Here is a 17475-nt window from a genome sequence, read left to right as displayed (position 1 = left end):
TGATGTGTCGGTTTTACACCAGTTAATCTTACGACTTGTGTTGGTGTGTCGGCTTTAGACCAGTTAATCTTACGATTTGTGTCGGTATGTCGGCTTTATACCAGTTAATCTTACAACTTGTGTTGGTGTGTCGGCTTTAGACCAGTTAATCTTACGATTTGTGTCGGTGTGTCGGCTTTAGACCAGTTAATCTTACAACTTGTGTTGGTGTGTCGGCTTTAGACCAGTTAATCTTACGATTTGTGTCGGTGTGTCGGCTTTATACCAGTTAATCTTACAACTTGTGTTGGTGTGTCGGCTTTAGACCAGTTAATCTTACAACTTGTGTTGGTGTGTCGGCTTTAGACCAGTTAATCTTACGATTTGTGTCGGTGTGTCGGCTTTAGACCAGTTAATCTTACGATTTGTGTCGGTGTGTCGGCTTTAGACCAGTTAATCTTACGATTTGTGTCGGTGTGTCGGCTTTAGACCAGTTAATCTTACAACTTGTGTTGGTGTGTCGGCTTTAGACCAGTTAATCTTACGATTTGTGTCGGTGTGTCGGCTTTATACCAGTTAATCTTACAACTTGTGTTGGTGTGTCGGCTTTAGACCAGTTTTACGACTTGTGTTGAGCCACTGAATATTAAAGTCAATATTTATATACAAAGAACATTAAAGACAACAGTTAAAGCCTTTCAGAAACAGTTGAGTGGATACCGTAGCGATATGCATTACTCTACAATTATACTTGGTATCCTATGCATTTTTGAAAGCCTTCAGAAAGATTTTTATAGAAGTGGCTAAGAACATTGATTAGACCAATTTCACCTTGAAGGAGGAAGATCCACACGAAGGCGGATTAAAAAAAAAATCAGTATTCGTCACAGATGGCGCAGGGTGTCCCAAGGTCTAATTAGTGACAATAAGAAAGCCAAGAGACAATGTCAGAAGTCTGGATTCCGTTGTTAAGCTTTGTGATAAATTAGCTTGTATATATTTTAGGTCCCGATTTTTATAAATACTGACTGTACCAATATATATTTTACAGTTCATTCCAATTCATGTTCAATACATACCACATGGTTTAATTGGACACATGAGAATAACTTTGTCGTTTATTATCTCCCCTTAAAACTCCTAAAGGATTTTTTGTCAATTTTCTCCATTTTTTTTTTTTTTTTTTTTAGTTATCGAAGTGTAAACTAATATAAATTATATATATTTGCCTTATGCTCAATACTGTACAACCTAAGGGGAAAACTAAATTCTTCGCATCTTTTCTATAATTTTGAAAACTTCTAGCAAATTGGTATCAATTTCAGGTAACTTTATAGGAAGTATTTTATTTTATGTATCTATTTTGCTTTTAATCGTGGATTTTTTTTATATCTAATGACAAAACCATAGTTTCCTACGTTCTCCTGTGATTTTTTTTCTTTTATATGAAAAATAGTATTTTTTCTTATATATAAAAGATAGTATTTTTTCATAGGCCTTAACAGCTAGCATATCAACCAGCCTGTCTATCTCCAGACATATAGTGAAGTCCACACGCCTATTTGGGTATCAAAATTCAGTTGTATATTCCTTAAGTTGTGTAATATCTTATTTAATAGAATCCTGCCTCTTTTGTCTAGTAGTCTCCGAGATCATTTTAATGATTGCTAAAATTCACAATCTTTGAGACGTTAAGTTGTTCTTGATAGGCCTAGTCTTTATATTCAAGAAGCATTATATATCAAATTATATTTGACCAGCAACGTTTAGAATTTGCAGTTATTTGCATTATATATAAAGCTGTATTTAATTATATTTAAAGTTTTTATGGGACAAAGTTATTTATCAAACTGATAGATTATATTTCATCCTAACATAATCTGCATTCAATTATTTCCCATCTACGTATTTTCTGTCAAATTTTACCCGAATATATAAACAAAATTAAACTTTATTTCATCTGAATATTGTTTGTACCTTATTTTTTCCCCAAAATATATTCGGAAATTAAATTAGATTTAAACCAAATATAATATATTTTAAATTAAATTTCTCAAATATATTCTGTAATCAATAGTATTTCACCCTTAATATGAAAGATTGAAATTATTGCAAATTCTTCATGCATAATCAAATCTAAGAAAAGATTAATGACGTCACTTCAGATCATTGACAACGATGAAAACAAATAATTACGAAAATTTCGACTTAAAATTAAAAACATGAAAGTTGGGCTCAGTCCGAATATTTATCATAATCCAACTGCAAATATAATCATAAAAGTAATTTACTATCGATAATTAAACTTCTAAGAAATTTCAAATGGATAAGAAATTGTTTTCGTTGTCTTGATCCTAAGAAAAATATAATTTCTATACCTGAAATAACTGTGAGGCTAAATATTAATTTTCCAAGAGCATCAATGGTTTCTAAGTCGCATTGTAGATGGCGCCACTTGCACACAAAAACCAAGGATACCGAGATCCTTGGCGTGTCTCCCTGTTTTTCACGTCCTTTGTTATAGTGTGAAACCATAATCGGGCATGTTATTGATTTTACAGCCCTTTTAGACCTGTCAGCCGTAAAGGTAAGTTGTGTTTAAAGTTTTTCGTGTTTGTGGTTAAAGTTCGTGGTAGGGTTACGCTGGATTTAGTATTGAAATTTAAAACTGCGTCATTTTTGTTTGCGAAGAAAATTTTGTAATATGTACTGGTTTTAGTATTTGTGTAATTAACGATTCTCAATCTTTTGCAAATAGTGTGCTGATTTTTTTTACAGCCGTGTATTCAGAGGATTGTAGAATTTTCTTTCAAAATTTTAATTTTAAGTACGGTAGGTTGCTTATGCCTACCCGTGCATACGTGGCCACGTTTCTCTCGGAGTGTAGACATTATTCATTGGGGAAAGTTAACTTGGTCTTGGTAGCGATTTTGAATCTGACGAACCAATTTTAGATTGTGAAAAGTACACAACTTTGATGTCTACCAATCGGCTCTTAAGTTTTTAAAAATACTGGTTTAATGAACTGCATATACTCCCTACATAGCAGTGATGGAAAAGTTATAAATCCTTAATGATAATCTCTAGTTTTTATCTAGCTATAACTTAAATTTTGAAGTTCTATGCCTAATTTGCGCTTACTGTTCGGAAAAGCTTTTAAAAATTTTCTTACAGGTATGAAAGTCTGCAATGGGTGTTCTAAAAAACCTAATTCCAGAAATTTGCTTCAACAATATTGAATAGTTTAATTGCTTTTAATGTATCACTTGGTTATGGCGAGTGCTAATTGGCAGAGCTGAAGTTTGATGGTTTTGTTAAAGGTAATGAGTATTCTAATTATTTCATGAAGAATGATTAGTTTATTTTATAGTCCAGGCATGTATAACACTATACGTAAACGAAAGTGGGTGGTGATATAACAGCAGGAAATCAGTTTGAAGACTAACATGTTACAGGTGGAAAGTATAGCTTTTAGTCTTTCCATTACTAAAAACCTTTAAAAATATTTAAGACCTTAAACTATGCCATTAAACATTTTCCTGAAGTATTTTGTGCAAATTCTCTTCTGGTTCTTTAAACTTGATTGTTCAGAATGGAATTTTTTATTAAACTTTTATTCGCGAAATAGTCTACAAAGTATGGCAGCAACAAGACATTTAATTCTTATCTCGGAAAAAAATTGTTTAATTGGTTGCTTTGGAAAGATTGAAAAATTAGGAATTTTCTTTCAATAAGTTTTTTTTTATTTTAAGTTTTGGACAATCGGTAATGTCCAATACATTGTGCTTCCGCGAATTTTTCTCAATCTATAAATGTTCAAAGGAAGTAGCAGTTGGGGTTTGTATGAATATAACGCAAAAAATATTTATCAAATTTTAAGTTTTCAAAATAACCTTAATCTGTATTTAAAGTTTATTGACGATGAGAGTAAACTTCCAGTAAAATGACAGCGCATTCTTTGTTGGAAGTTAGCTTTAAAGCTTAATTACAAATTTGAACTTCTTCATAGGCTTAGTAAAAACAAAGTATTGTCTGAGAAATGTTAGGAAATGGGCAACTCTTAAGCCCTCCACACCATTACGGAATCTTACCGCAGCAATGACGTAATCAAGGGTCGTTTAGACTAGTCCATTTCTTTTATTGATGCAGATTTGCACAGACTCGCAGCGGTGCCCTTTTAGCTCGGGAAAGTTTCGTGATCGCTGATTGGTTAGAATTCTCGTCCAACCAATCAGCGATCAGGAAACTTTTCAGAGCTAAAAGGGCACCGCTGCGAGTCTGTGCAAATCTGCATCGCTAAAAGAAATTTACTATAGTGCAGACAACGTAGTTGTGCTTTTGCGTTGAATCTCCTGTGTAGTATGTTTTTGATAAGATTCTCTATGCTGCATTTCAGCACTGCGAAGGGAATGCGTAAGTTGAAATGTGACTGGTATGTCAAACTTAATTTAGATATAAATTGTGGCGTGTGAACTACAGTAGGATATAAATTCCAATCGAAATAAGCCATTTGTATATCTTATTCTAGAAAGTTTTATAAAAAAAATGTTTGTATTAAGGAATTAGGTTAAACAGATTTTTTGCACGGATTATGCTATCGTGCAGCAAGAGCTGAATAGGGCTAAATCAGTGGTTCCTAGTTGCGTTAATCATTAAATGTTTGTTGCGTAAAATTTAAAACTGCCAAAACTACACAAGCTAGGGGAATGATATATGATATGGCTGGTGACCTTTATTTCCAATAAACTGAATAAATTTTTTATTTTAAATATCTAGTAGCGTAGGCTGGAAAGACCCGCTAATGGAACGTGGAAATTAAGAGCTAATAATACCAACGAAGCAAATGGAATTTATCTGGAATGTTAACCAAATACAAAGGTTGCCAAAAATCATAGTAATGGTGACAGTTGATAATCGTAAATAGCCTTTATTAAAATAAAGGGTTGTGGCATTTTAACTTGGGTAGTTGACTGTGGCCGACGGTAAATAAGCTCTTTCATCAAGCGAGACTATAATTTCCTGATAATTATTATTATTATTATTATTACTATCCAAGCTACAACCCTAATTGGAAAAGCAAGATGCTATAAGTGTTGTCTTTGAATCTAGTTAAAAATTACCACGAAATATTAAACTTTAAGCCTCTATAGTTCAGTATTCGATTTTGTTGTATATTAAATACCATGGTATACTATACCCAGGTACTGCGTAGACCGTGGTAAAGACGTTGGCCCTCACAAAATAGATTAAATATCTTAAGAATTTAACATCAAATACGATATATAGTCGGCGTCCACTATTGTATTCAGATCCTTACCCCTGCCACGAAAACTCGTACAATTCCTAAAAAAATTTTGGTACATCTGACGTAGTATTCGAACAGACAAGTGTTTAAAGTCCACGTGGTATGACAGGAGAGTTATAGTGATTGTGTAATAATGGAATAAATTTAGTTGTGAATGACAGGTTAAGGAGGAATTGTTAATATTTAGTCTGAGCAAGGGAAGCGAATGGAGTTTTTCCTGCAGATGCTGGAAATTCTGGAATGCTTTACTATTTGGCAATTCTAAATTGCGACCCACTTGTAACCCGTGGTTATGTTGGTACTTGTGTAAATATGGTCATATTTGGTAATATAATAACTTCGATATCCAAATCCATTAGTTTAATGCTTGATTATAGTGGAAATTCAGAATGGATTAAATCATAGTAGCCTACCATGAAAGTAGTTTCACTCACCTTATGCAGTATTGAATCCTGTTCACGCGCACACATCACAAAACCAGCTATTTTCGAATGTGATTTGAACACATCTTTACAAGCTTGCAATTTGCACGAACAGTGAATGGTTTTTAGGCATTTGTCGTGACGGCATTCTAACCTTTTTGGGAAAACTTTCGTTCAAAGCTTTCATTTAAAGTTTAAAAAAAATTTAATTTCAAACCAAGTAAGTGAATCAACTTTATATTGGCGATAGTTGAGATAGTTGAGAAATTATACTTTTTGGACATTAGCGTAAACTTGGGTAACTGAGTGGCCACGTATTTTCCTTGCCCATACTGTTCAAGGGCTGCTTTTCCGGTCCTGTACAGCAAAGGAAGTCGAAACTCTAGAACCTACAGGACATATATCTAGGTTCCAATAGATTAAAACCATCTATTCTCGCGTCATTTGTTGACTGCAATATGTAGCAATTCTTGGGTAATTTGGACGACCTTTTCTGATAACTTGGTGGGTTATTGTACATATTTTAAAGTAAATTCTTTTTAATAGGCAGCTAATGTAAATCAAACAATTGGTGATCCTTTCTCGGTGGTTGACACCTATTATCAGTCTTGCCGTTTTGGAATTTCTTTGGTTGTAATTTTGGTAAATTGTAGATTTAGCTACAATAATCAATCCTGGTTTCAAGTATAATTTCTTTACAGAATATTCATCCGGGTACTTTCTTTTTTAATGAGAACCTGCAATTTCTACTATATTTATTTGGGCCTTGAAAGACAACTAAGAGATACGCTTAGATCACGTACTTTACTAGATATCTGGACATTGGTTATTTGTTTATTTGAATATCAACCAAGTTTCTTAGTTTTCCTTTCCCACCACCATACACGGTCTGATTTTCATGTAATTATAATTGAAGTTATCTATTCCCTAACACTATCAATAAACCTCACCCCCTTTCGGTATTTTCCTTTAGATATTGGCCTTCACTTCCTGTACAGTCATTGAAAATGTTAATTGCCACATCGGTCTTTAAACTTAACCGAAACGCATAATCGCGTGAATACCTTCTAATTGTTCGTTCAAGAACGACCATGCACTAGTTGCAGGCCAATGGCTCTTGCACTGAGGGAATTCCTCTAAATGCTTTACGCATGTTGTCCTAATAAACTTGAACTGGCTACTTACCCCTTGATTTATGTAACCTACATTTTACGCTAGTTACCTCCGTCAACGTAGTCGGAAGGTGGTTTTCGCCAGTGCGCGTTTGTTTGTGAACAGCTCCCTGATCACAACTTTAATCGTGGAGTAATGAAACTTGCGGGATTATGTAAAAGCAGGAAGTGATGACTTTGAAAGGTAAAGTCCAAGGGCACGGTCAAGCAAATTTTCCAATACAGTTAATCAGCCTCAAGTGTGGACATCGTTGAGACATAGCTTGGTTTACATTCGTGTGAAAATCCACGTTAATCAAATGTTGAGGTTAAGGTAGTCAAAGGTTGCCAAGCCATATGTCAAATTCCGGTCAACTATACAGCCATAATTTTAATCGTAAACTTATGAAACTTACAGGGATTTTAAACAAATGCAATAAGCTGAAAATAAATTTTTTCTGGGAAAAGCACGCTGGTTTCGAGAAATAAGCTGCCGTGGCGGAGGTGCAAAATCAGTGCTTTTCTAGTTAGATGGTTATAGAATGTGCATAAGTAAAAATTTAATTTGGAGATTTTAAAAAGGTATAAAGGCTTTTCATATGTTGAAACCATCTTAATAAAAACTTTTACTACCGAATTATATGTAAGTTATGAAACAAAGCCGTAGACTAGATCTTAAAAATACACAATCTTGGCCATTAGTGGTTATTGAACAGCCAAAACTGTAATTTTGCAAGTGCTGAATGTTCTATTATCCCCAATAACAATTCTCGTAAATTTAATATTTACGACAAAGTTGAGGCAGAAGGTTCACATGGGGGTTGTGGTGAAAGTGCTTAAGTAATTCGGGAGTAATGTTCATGGAACTTCAATATTTTAAGATGAAGGCAAGGCGAACAGTTTGTGATACTTTTTCCAGATAGTGTTACTGTTATATAGGTTTAATAAAACTGATTTTCTACTAGATAAGTTGTAGCTATGCCCTAGTACACAAGTTTTTTTTCTCAGCTGGCGTCCATTGGGATTTTATTGTATCTTGCGAAAAGACACTATTTTCTTGAATGTATTTTTGCCATTATGGCGCCATGTGGTCATCTGCTTTTGTTGTTTTCCTAATTTTTAATTTCTGGTAGATATCAGAATTAGGGGTTAGTCTTCGCTTAGTCCCAGAAATTTTTTAAATTTGAAATGCAGTGATATGGAGGTAGACTAAGTATTTTATTAAAATAGTGATAAGCGCTCTAATAAATTTTCGTACATATAAATTTTGTGGCGCTGATATCGTAGTCAGTAATTTAAAACCAATTAGTAAAATTTGGCATTTGTTGCGTTTTTTGGAGAGCCCTGGTGGTTATTTAAACGAGTGCATGGTCATTTAAATGAGGACCTTGTTGGTCATTTAAATGAGTCTTGGTTATAAATGAGGCCATGTTGCTTATTTATTAGTAGCATTAAGGAACGCTTGCTAAGTTCCTAACTACATTTTGAACTTTGTGTTTTTAATCTAAGCAAGGTAACACAATTTTAATCGCAATGCTCACGGTACAAAGCCTTCGTCACTTCCTGCATAATAAACGGATTTTGAGCGAAGCGAAAAATCTATTTTTGGGTGAGATAGCCATGGCGTCCTGATGGAAGGTTCCTTTTTGGTAGCTTCCTTGGGTATAAAACTACTAAGATATTCCCAGAGAATTTAACCACAGGTTATCACAGAATTCTAACTTCTGGAGCAAGTATCCCAAAGGTTTCCCTTTGAGACATCGTATATCAACAGGGGACGCATGTCTGAACGCGCCACATAGCTATCTTCACCCCGAACAGAGTTAATGCTTCGGTGTGTAAGGGTTGAGAATAGCTGGGAGCCGCTCCACAGCCAATCTCACTCGTGGCTACTACTGATACTCGAGACGTAAACAAACGGGCGCCATTGCTCAAATGACGTCACGCCCGTCTTCATCCTGAAGCCAGTTGCTTGCCCATCACCATGATACAGTAGAACAGGGTGGGATCTAAAACTGGACGAAGTAGCAGGGAGGGTCCATCAGGACGCCATGGCTATCTCACCCAAAAATAGATTTTTCGCTTCGCTCAAAATCCGTTTTTTTGGGCTCAAGCCATGGCGTCCTGATGGAAGAATACCAGAGAATCAATGTATCGTGGTAGATTTTCCCCTAATAGTAAGTGCCAAGGCATTGACAAAACAGCATAGTAATCTTTGATAAAGGACCATAGGGAAGAAGCATCCTGCCCCCCTTGGCAGTGAAGTTCCCATGGGCCATGCCAACGTCAAAGTGGTATTGAAGGGCTATTCATCCTGATAGAAGAACTTGAAGAACTTGGAGATGAAGCCGAATGTTTGGTATTTGTATAGGAACATTCTGAAAATTAGACCAGTGGTGGTTGGGCACTGTGTATTGAGAGTGATGGTTCATCTCCCTGGTATTAAAAGTAAGTATTCGTGTTGGAACCTTACATAATCAGAGTGAATATAAATTAAGAGTTAGCATCTTAATTTCTTCATAACCATAAGGAAAAGGGGGGATAATAAAACTATGACAGGCATGTATTTCATAGTAAGTAGGAGCTGATTGAGACGCACAGGTAATAAAATAGAAATTTTATTTCACAAATGCAGAAATTAAATAATTTACAGCAATAAGTAAAGTTCATTTACAGTAATTATAATGCACATAGTAATAAAGACTTGCTCTAGAATCTGAAAAGGAATTTCAAATTTATTAGTAGGCACTCGTTCTCGAGGAACGCAAGTCTTTGATTAAAAAACACATCATGCTCAGGGCATGCGGCACTTGTGTGACAACTATGACATTTCACCTGGGATAAGAACAGTTATAAAAGCACTAAGTGTTTTCGACATCACTATGAATCGCTCGAGGGTCAACATAGGCACCCGAAGAGTTAGTCCCAAGTAACTCGCTGTTCTACGCAGAGTTAGGTGCAGGTTTCATAACACTACCTGCGGCTACCACAAAATGTTTGACTTCGTGCACTTGTTTCGCATAATGTTTAAAGAAAACTCGCGAGGACTTCCAACCCGTGAAGTTTTTAAGGCTTTCAAAGTCCATACTCTGAAAGAAATTCAGAGATGATGCCACTTTTCTAGGATCATGACCAGCGGGTGTACTGTTCGGATCCGCTCTGCGAATGAAGTAGGTGATTTTCGCTCTTAATTGTTTCAGTGACAGGTCGCTGCCCGATGTTTCTCCTTTGAAGAGTTGGCCTCCACCAAAATTTGAAGTTCTGCGAAGATAGACCTTGAGGCTCTCTACTGGACATAGAGAGGCATCCTCCTTCAGGGGGCATATTCTCCAAGGGCCCCATCTTTTGGTGGGTAATTCATTTTTGGCGAGAAACGTCGGATCAGGGGAGAGGGTAACTTCTCCTGTATCGGTAAACAGGATGTGTCCATCCTCTCTTGATAATGCCACTATTTCGCTGACTCGAGCTCCTGAAGCGAGAGCAAAGAGAAATATAACTTTCTGAGTCAGATCCTTGAGAGGGCATGAATCATTGTCCAAGTCGGAGGCGAAATGGAGCACCTTGTCTAGTGACCAGGAGATCGGTTTCGGTGGGGGTGCTGGGCGTAGGCGAGCACATGCTTTCGGTAGTTTGTTGAAGATGTCGCTGGACAGATCAATTTGGAAAGCATATAGAATTGGTCTGGTCAAGGCCGATTTGCAGGTTGATATCGTATTGGCTGCTAATCCCTGTCCATGAAGGTGAATAAAGAAGGACATGCAGAAATCAATCGTGATTTCTTTAGGATTTTTTGTCTAGACGAAGGAGACCCATTTCCTCCAGGATGATTCATATTGCCGTCTTGTGGATTCGGTCTTGTATTCCTCTAGGAAGTCCAGACTTTTCTTCGAGATCCCAAACCTCTTCTTTGCGGCTAGGGAGAGAAAATCATGAGATGAAGGTCCTTGATTTTCGATGATGAAGCGAAGACAGTCGACTTCTGTACTTGTTGAGAGAGAACTGGGCCCGGGAGAGGGATCAGCTTGGGCTGCAGCTCCAGGACCAGGGGGGTACCAGTTGCTCCGAGGCCACTTGGGAGCCACTAGGGCCGCTGTCCCTTTGAAGGTTCTCAGTTTGGAGAGGACTTTCAACAGAAGGTTGGTGGGGGGAACAGGTAGATCTTGGACCATCTGTTCCAATCCAGTGACATGGCATCCACTGCTTCTGCTTTGGGGTCCTCGTACGGGGCCACGTACCGAGGAAGTTGATTGTTGTCGCTCGTTGCAAAGAGATCTATCTGAAGTTCTGGGACTTGGTGAGAGATGAAGGAGAACGATCTTGCGTCTAGAGACCATTCCGACTCTATCGGGTTTGTCCGAGATAGAGCATCCGCTGTCACGTTGCGGAATCCTTGTAGGTGAACTGCAGACAGGTGCCACTTCTTCTTCTCTGCCAGACGGAAGATTGGGAGAAGCACCTGATTTATCTGGGGCGATCTTGAGCCTTGGCGATTGAGACAACGAACTACCACCGAGTTGTCTAGGGTTAGACGGATGTGGATCGAGGGAGGCGGGGATAACTTCTTTAGGGTTAGAAGGACCGCCATGGCCTCCAAGATGTTTATGTGGAACGTCTTGAACAGGGGAGACCAGGTGCCTTGAGCCTGTTTTTGGTGGGAGTGACCTCCCCAACCCTCCAGCGAAGCGTCCGTGTGGATGTTGAGTGATGGAGGAGGGTGTTGGAGAGGAATGGACCTTTTCAGGGCCTTAGCTTCTGACCACGGCTTTAGGAGAAGTCGCAGTCTGTTTGGAAGCCGTCTCTTGAGGTCTCTTCGAGCGATGGATGCCGAACGTCTCCAGACTCCCGCGGCATCCTTTAGCTGTGCGCGAAGCACTGGGTTTGTCACTTGAGGCGAACTGTAGAGAGCCTAGAACTCGTTCCTGCTGGCGTCTTGAAATGCGTTTGGATTTCAGCAGTCGCTTGACAGACCCTGCTATTTCCTTCCTTTTCTTCTGGGGGATGGAAAGGCGGTGTGACTGAAGGTTCCAGTGGATTCCCAACCACTGGAACTTCTGAGCTGGAGAGAGGCGAGATTTTTTCTCGTTGATCTTGAATCCCAGGTGTTCTAGGTACTGGGTGACTTTGTTGCAAGATTTTACACAATCTTCGGGCGATGGAGCCCAGACTAGCCAGTCGTCGAGGTAGGCCATCACCTGGACGTTTCGTAGGCGGAGCTGTTGTACTATGGCATCCGCCAGTTTTGTGAAGATCCGAGGGGCCACGTTGAGGCCGAAGGGCATGGCCCGGAAGGCGTAGCTTTTCCTTTGGAGTCGAAATCCTAGGTAGGAGGAAGCGTGGTGGTTCATTGGAACGTGCCAGTAGGCATCCGCCAGGTCTATGGAGACCGTGTAAGAACCTCGAGGCAGAAGGGTCCTTATCTGTTGAAGAGTCAGCATCTTGAACTTGTCGTTCGCTATGAACTTGTTGAGGGGGGATAAGTCCAGAATGACTCTGAGTTTGTCTGAGTCTTTCTTGGGGACACAAAACAGTCTCCCTTGGAACCTGGTGGACTTTACCTTCCTTATCACCTTCTTGTTCAAGAGATCTAGGACATATTCTTCCAGAAGAGTGGTTGATTGTTGGAAGAATTGCTGGAAGATTGGGGGTGGTTGAGTCCAACTCCAGCCTAGACCCTTCTTGACGATGCTGTGTGCCCAGGGATCGAAGGTCCAACGATCCTGGAATTGGCGGAGTCTTCCTCCCACCGGAAGCACTTCATTGCTTCTGGTGTCCCGAGGGCTTGCTGCCTCGGCCGCTAGCTCCCTTTCCTCCTCTGCCTCTGGAGGGACGGCGAGAAGCGTCTTTGCTTGCACCTCTGTATGAGCCTCTACCTTTGGGACGAAAGGTAGTTGACTGTTGCTCGAAAGCAGGGGTGAAGACCGGTGACTGTGACAACACCGGTTGGGGGACCAATTGAAAGGTCTGTTGTGGTTGGGCAACCACTTGGGAGGTAGCGGGTCCCGGAAACTGACGTCTTTGTTGACGTTGCTGGGGTTTCTGTTTTTGGGATTTCCTCTTAGGTTGAGGTCCGTCGTCCTGAGAGGGTTTCCTTTTCCTGGACATGCCTCACTTGTGGAGAAGGTTCCTATTCTCCGTGGCGGCTCTGTCGGTGATTTCCTTCACGAGGTCAGAAGGAAAGAGGTGTTTACCCCAGATGTTGGAGGAAATCAGCCTCCGGGGTTCGTGTTTCACGGTGGCACCTGCAAACACGAATTCACGACAGGCTCTCCGAGCCTTTATGAAGTGGTACAAGTCCTTCATCACGGTCATCAGGTGGGATTTGGAGAGTACCATGTAGTGGTCTGGTACTCTGGTGTCACAGGCCATAATTTCAAGTTGGACTTGATGAGATAAGGATGCTGCGAGCCTCTCCTTCGTATCTTGTTCCCGACGAAGGAGGTGATCGTTGAGCTTAGGGAGGTCTTCATTAAACTGACGTCCGGCGACGTCAGGATCTAGCTTTCCCACGACGAAAGTATGCTGGACATCCTTCCAGTGTCGAGCGTCAGGGGGAGTTACTATGGAGAAGGGTCTGCACTCCTCCAGTGCAGGGCAGGCTTTCCCTTCTTCCGCAGCTTTAAGGCACGCAGCTAAGGCCTTTTCCAGGAATGGAAGAATCGCACTTTCAGGTGCGACATAAGTAGGGTGCTTCTTGCTCAGGGCCAGAAGCTTAGAGCAGGTAAAGCCCCTACTCTTGAATGTAGTGGCTAGCATAGCCTGGGCCTTTGCGAGATCGAACACTATCTCTTCCTTCGGTTCGGTCTCTTCCTTCGAGGCAGGTTCAGAACGCAGACGGACGTAACAGTCCGGGTAGGCCTCAAAGTTTGGGAAAAATCCACGTCTTCCAAGGGGACCGTGCCGATCTTATCGCTGACGAAGATCCTGCCGGTCGCGATAACCATATGCTCAGCATACCTCCACGGGTTGGCATGTGAGCAAGCGGGGAGATCCTTAACCGAAATCCTCTTCGGTTCTCTGGATCCCATCATGGACCTGATGAACTCCTGATTCTCCTTCAACCTGTCGTCCATGACGGCTCTAATCAGTCGGATCATTTCTTGAGTGGAAGAAGAGGGATCCGGGGTCGAGGAGGTAGACGGAATAGACACTTCCGTCGGTGTAGGAGTAGGAGCGGGGATGGAAGGAGGAGCGACCTCTTGCTCCGACTCGGCGTATTCCACCTTGTCTTCGTCATCTTCGGCTCCTTGAGCCATAAGCGTCTTCTCCGTGTCTTCCGAGACATCCGACATCTGTTCGTCATCTTCGGAATCCAGGCGGCACTCATGCATGGACTGAGCCATGACAACATCAGGTTCCACTGTAAGTTGGACAATGGGAATCACGTCTTTGGGTACCACTGAATCAGGGGAGGCCTTAGGGAACAGAAGTGACCTCAATTCTTCGGTGGCCAGGTAAGGTCCGGTGGCATTTTTCTGGAAGCCACGCACCCACTTGCGTAGCTTTTCACGAGAAATGTCTCTGACCTCCGCTGAGGGAGGGTTATGGAAGGCTTCAACTAGGTGAGCCTGGCAGACCGTACAGTTCAGTGGATTCCAAAACTTCAGATCCCCTTTCTTGTCGGCACAAGGGGCGTGAGTCCTGCAAGCCGTATGCCCGTAAAACTGCGGGCGTTTCACAGCGCAGAAGGCGAAGTCACACTTCATCTGCTCCTCCTGTGGAAGAAAGAGAAAATGAGTATGGGGGAGTCATAAGAATGGCTCTTAAACTAAGTTAATATTAATTATTAATTTTAACTTAATGAAGGGTGTGATGCATAGAGATTGAAATAGTAAAGGAGAACATACTCCATGCATCCCGCCCGGCTGGTTACCGTAAGCTTTGTCCTTGGATAATCCGAGAGACCGAAGGCACCGGATAGTATTCCTTAGGGTTCCATAGGGCAATGGAATTCCGTGGAAAAACCAAGGGTAAGATTGGGACCGAGATCATTCGGTCCCAAACTAGAGGCTAGAGGGCCTCCTTTTAAGGTAACTGCTTCCGGCAACTAGCCGTGCTAAGATGCACGCAGCATGCTGGAATTTAGAAGAATGCAAAGAGACAGCATGATCCCTAACAGAACAGTACCAAGGTATTGATCTTAATAGTGGAAACAGCCCATCTGTTTGCGGTATAGGGCTATCAGTATCATATGATAGCTAGAAGAAGGGGGTGCAAGTATTCTTGACGCCTCCGGAGGTTTCCGGCAAGCCGCCGGCATGCCGGAGGTCGCTCCGACAGAGTTTCTAGCATTAAGACAGACAATATGTAAGTCAAGGGTATACCAGGGTGGCGGCCGCCGGTACAACGGCGGCACGCCGGCGGGGGAGCGGCGGCTCCGGCAGTCGGAGGATGCCGGTTTGGTGACTGGGACAATGTTATAGCGGCACCGGGTTGCCGGCAATAGATGCCGGCACTCCGGCGGCCGACCGGCGAGCGGACGACAAGCTAGGAGGGAGGAGAGCCGCCGGTAGGAGCCGGCGGCAGTCGGCAGTCCCCCGGCACACAGGGGGCTGTCGGCAAGGGTAGGGAGAGTCACCAAGGTAGGAGGCGGGTATCGCCGACAGTGGAGGCGGCAAGAGACCAGCACCCGGATAGTGAGAGAGACAGGGGGGGGGGGAGGGATGCAGGAAGTTCAGTCATGGACTCCAGACATCCCCCCCCGAGAGGGTGTACCCATGATAGAGACAGGCTCAATCATCCAGGAGCAGGGGTCACTGAGGACCGGGAGCTAGGTAGCCCAAGGGAGGGCTAGGGGACACCCAAAGAGGGGAGCCCCCCATATGCAGAACACATCTAGAGACTAACCCCATAGGACACTATGAAGGGTATATGTACCAGAGCGGACTGCACAGGGAAGCTCGGGTAGCCCTACTACTCCACCCTAAGGAGGAGTTGTAGGACAGGGGACAGATGGGTATAGACTAACCTAAGCATAGGCTAGGCTATACAAGAGATAGGTGGGGAGGGGAGTAGAGAGAAGTCTTCCAAGGAAGGGTTTCTGTACCAGAGCGGCCACTAGGGAAAGGGAGGACACTCCCTAACCTAAGATAAGGCAGACCGGCTGAAACGGTGCATGGGTACAGTTTCAGCAGGGAACAGAGAAACCTTCCTAACCTAACCTAGATCAGGGCTAATAGTCCTGAACTAGGAAAGGTAGAAGACATATCGTTATCGCAGGATAGTCAGACTAATCCTAGCCATAGAGGTAGGGCTAGCCTAACCTCACTCTCGGACGCAACCCTAAGGGGGGTTCATTCCCATAGGGAGGACTGAGAGGCGATAAATACTCCATTAGACACTTGATCCCTTTACTCAGAAAGGGAATCAAGGCTAATTAGAGGGAATGCCAAGGCAGGGGATGAAGGAAGCATATAGGGGTCCTACAAGTAGGTTAGGTTAGAAAGAGACACTAACTAACCTATCCCCTATATGGTCCCTGAAGGCGAAAAAACATTGCATCACGGTCGAAAGTATTGTAAAATAATGCCACTATCTTCATAGCTTAGCCTAGGATCACTAATAAAATCATGCATGAACACTTATGTACAGGCGCTCTGGCCTGGGGGCTATAGTAGCCGACTGTTATGAGGTCAATCGATGACCGATAAAAAGCGTCGAAACACGATATAAAAGTTCCTAGCTATGAAGACTAAATAAACTAATGTATTCGATTAGTAAATAAGGCCGGAAGCGTTGTTGTGGCTAACTAAATAAGGCATGCATAACAACAACGACGCCATAAAATGGCGGGTCCGGTAGAGGCACAGCTCTGCCACAAAACAGCAATTATCTCGGAAAGTAATATTTACTTTACGGCCAGAGCTTAACTAAACAATACTGGAACCTTGTACTCAACTTTCCAGAAGATGGTGAGGCTGAAGGTTGCGACATAACGTAGATGCAAATCGATAAATGAAGCACAGGGAAAATCCGTCTAAGTAGGGCAGCTACTAAACAAAGGATGAAGACGGGCGTGACGTCATTTGAGCAATGGCGCCCGTTTGTTTACGTCTCGAGTATCAGTAGTAGCCACGAGTGAGATTGGCTGTGGAGCGGCTCCCAGCTATTCTCAACCCTTACACACCGAAGCATTAACTCTGTTCGGGGTGAAGATAGCTATGTGGCGCGTTCAGACATGCGTCCCCTGTTGATATACGATGTCTCAAAGGGAAACCTTTGGGATACTCGCTCCAGAAGTTAGAATTCTGTGATAACCTGTGGTTAAATTCTCTGGGAATATCTTAGTAGTTTTATACCCAAGGAAGCTACCAAAAGGAACCTTCCATCAGGACGCCATGGCTTGAGCCCCAAAAAAAAAAACTTGGAGCCCACTCCCCCCCTTTTTTTTCTATATCAGATTAATCTAAATAGGCCAGCATTTCCTGAGGTCCCAGCTCCCAAGTTTCGACTCTCGTCCATGAATACTTCGTCTTGGGATTACTTTACTTTTATTTTTACGGGTTTATTTCTCGCCCTCCATCAGACACTAAAGGTCTGTTCAGGCGGGCCTTGGTGTGTGAAAATAATTTCTTTCCAGTTAATATTTTGCTCTGTATCATTATCAGTTATTTCGCTAGCA

At 41.9% G+C, this 17475-nt stretch overlaps 1 long non-coding RNA gene across 2 annotated transcripts in view; it reads left to right on the top strand.

Annotated features, from left to right (window-relative positions):
- The first annotated feature begins 2456 nt into the window (after positions 1-2456).
- Positions 2457-17475, top strand: part of LOC137658538 (uncharacterized) — a 31660-nt gene continuing 16641 nt past the window's right edge. Inside the window, exon 1 of one of the 2 annotated variants that reach the window (XR_011047359.1) lies at positions 2457-2566. This is a non-coding gene — a long non-coding RNA (uncharacterized lncRNA). Of the gene's footprint in view, positions 2567-3275; positions 3300-17475 lie in introns of those variants that run through there. The other variant, XR_011047361.1, reaches the window with a different exon arrangement.

The sequence above is a fragment of the Palaemon carinicauda genome, chromosome 19 (genome assembly GCF_036898095.1).
Source record: "Palaemon carinicauda isolate YSFRI2023 chromosome 19, ASM3689809v2, whole genome shotgun sequence".
NCBI lineage: Eukaryota > Metazoa > Arthropoda > Malacostraca > Decapoda > Palaemonidae > Palaemon > Palaemon carinicauda.
The sequence above is the reverse complement of the archived record's forward strand: the minus strand, read 5'-3'. Positions and strand labels throughout refer to the sequence as shown.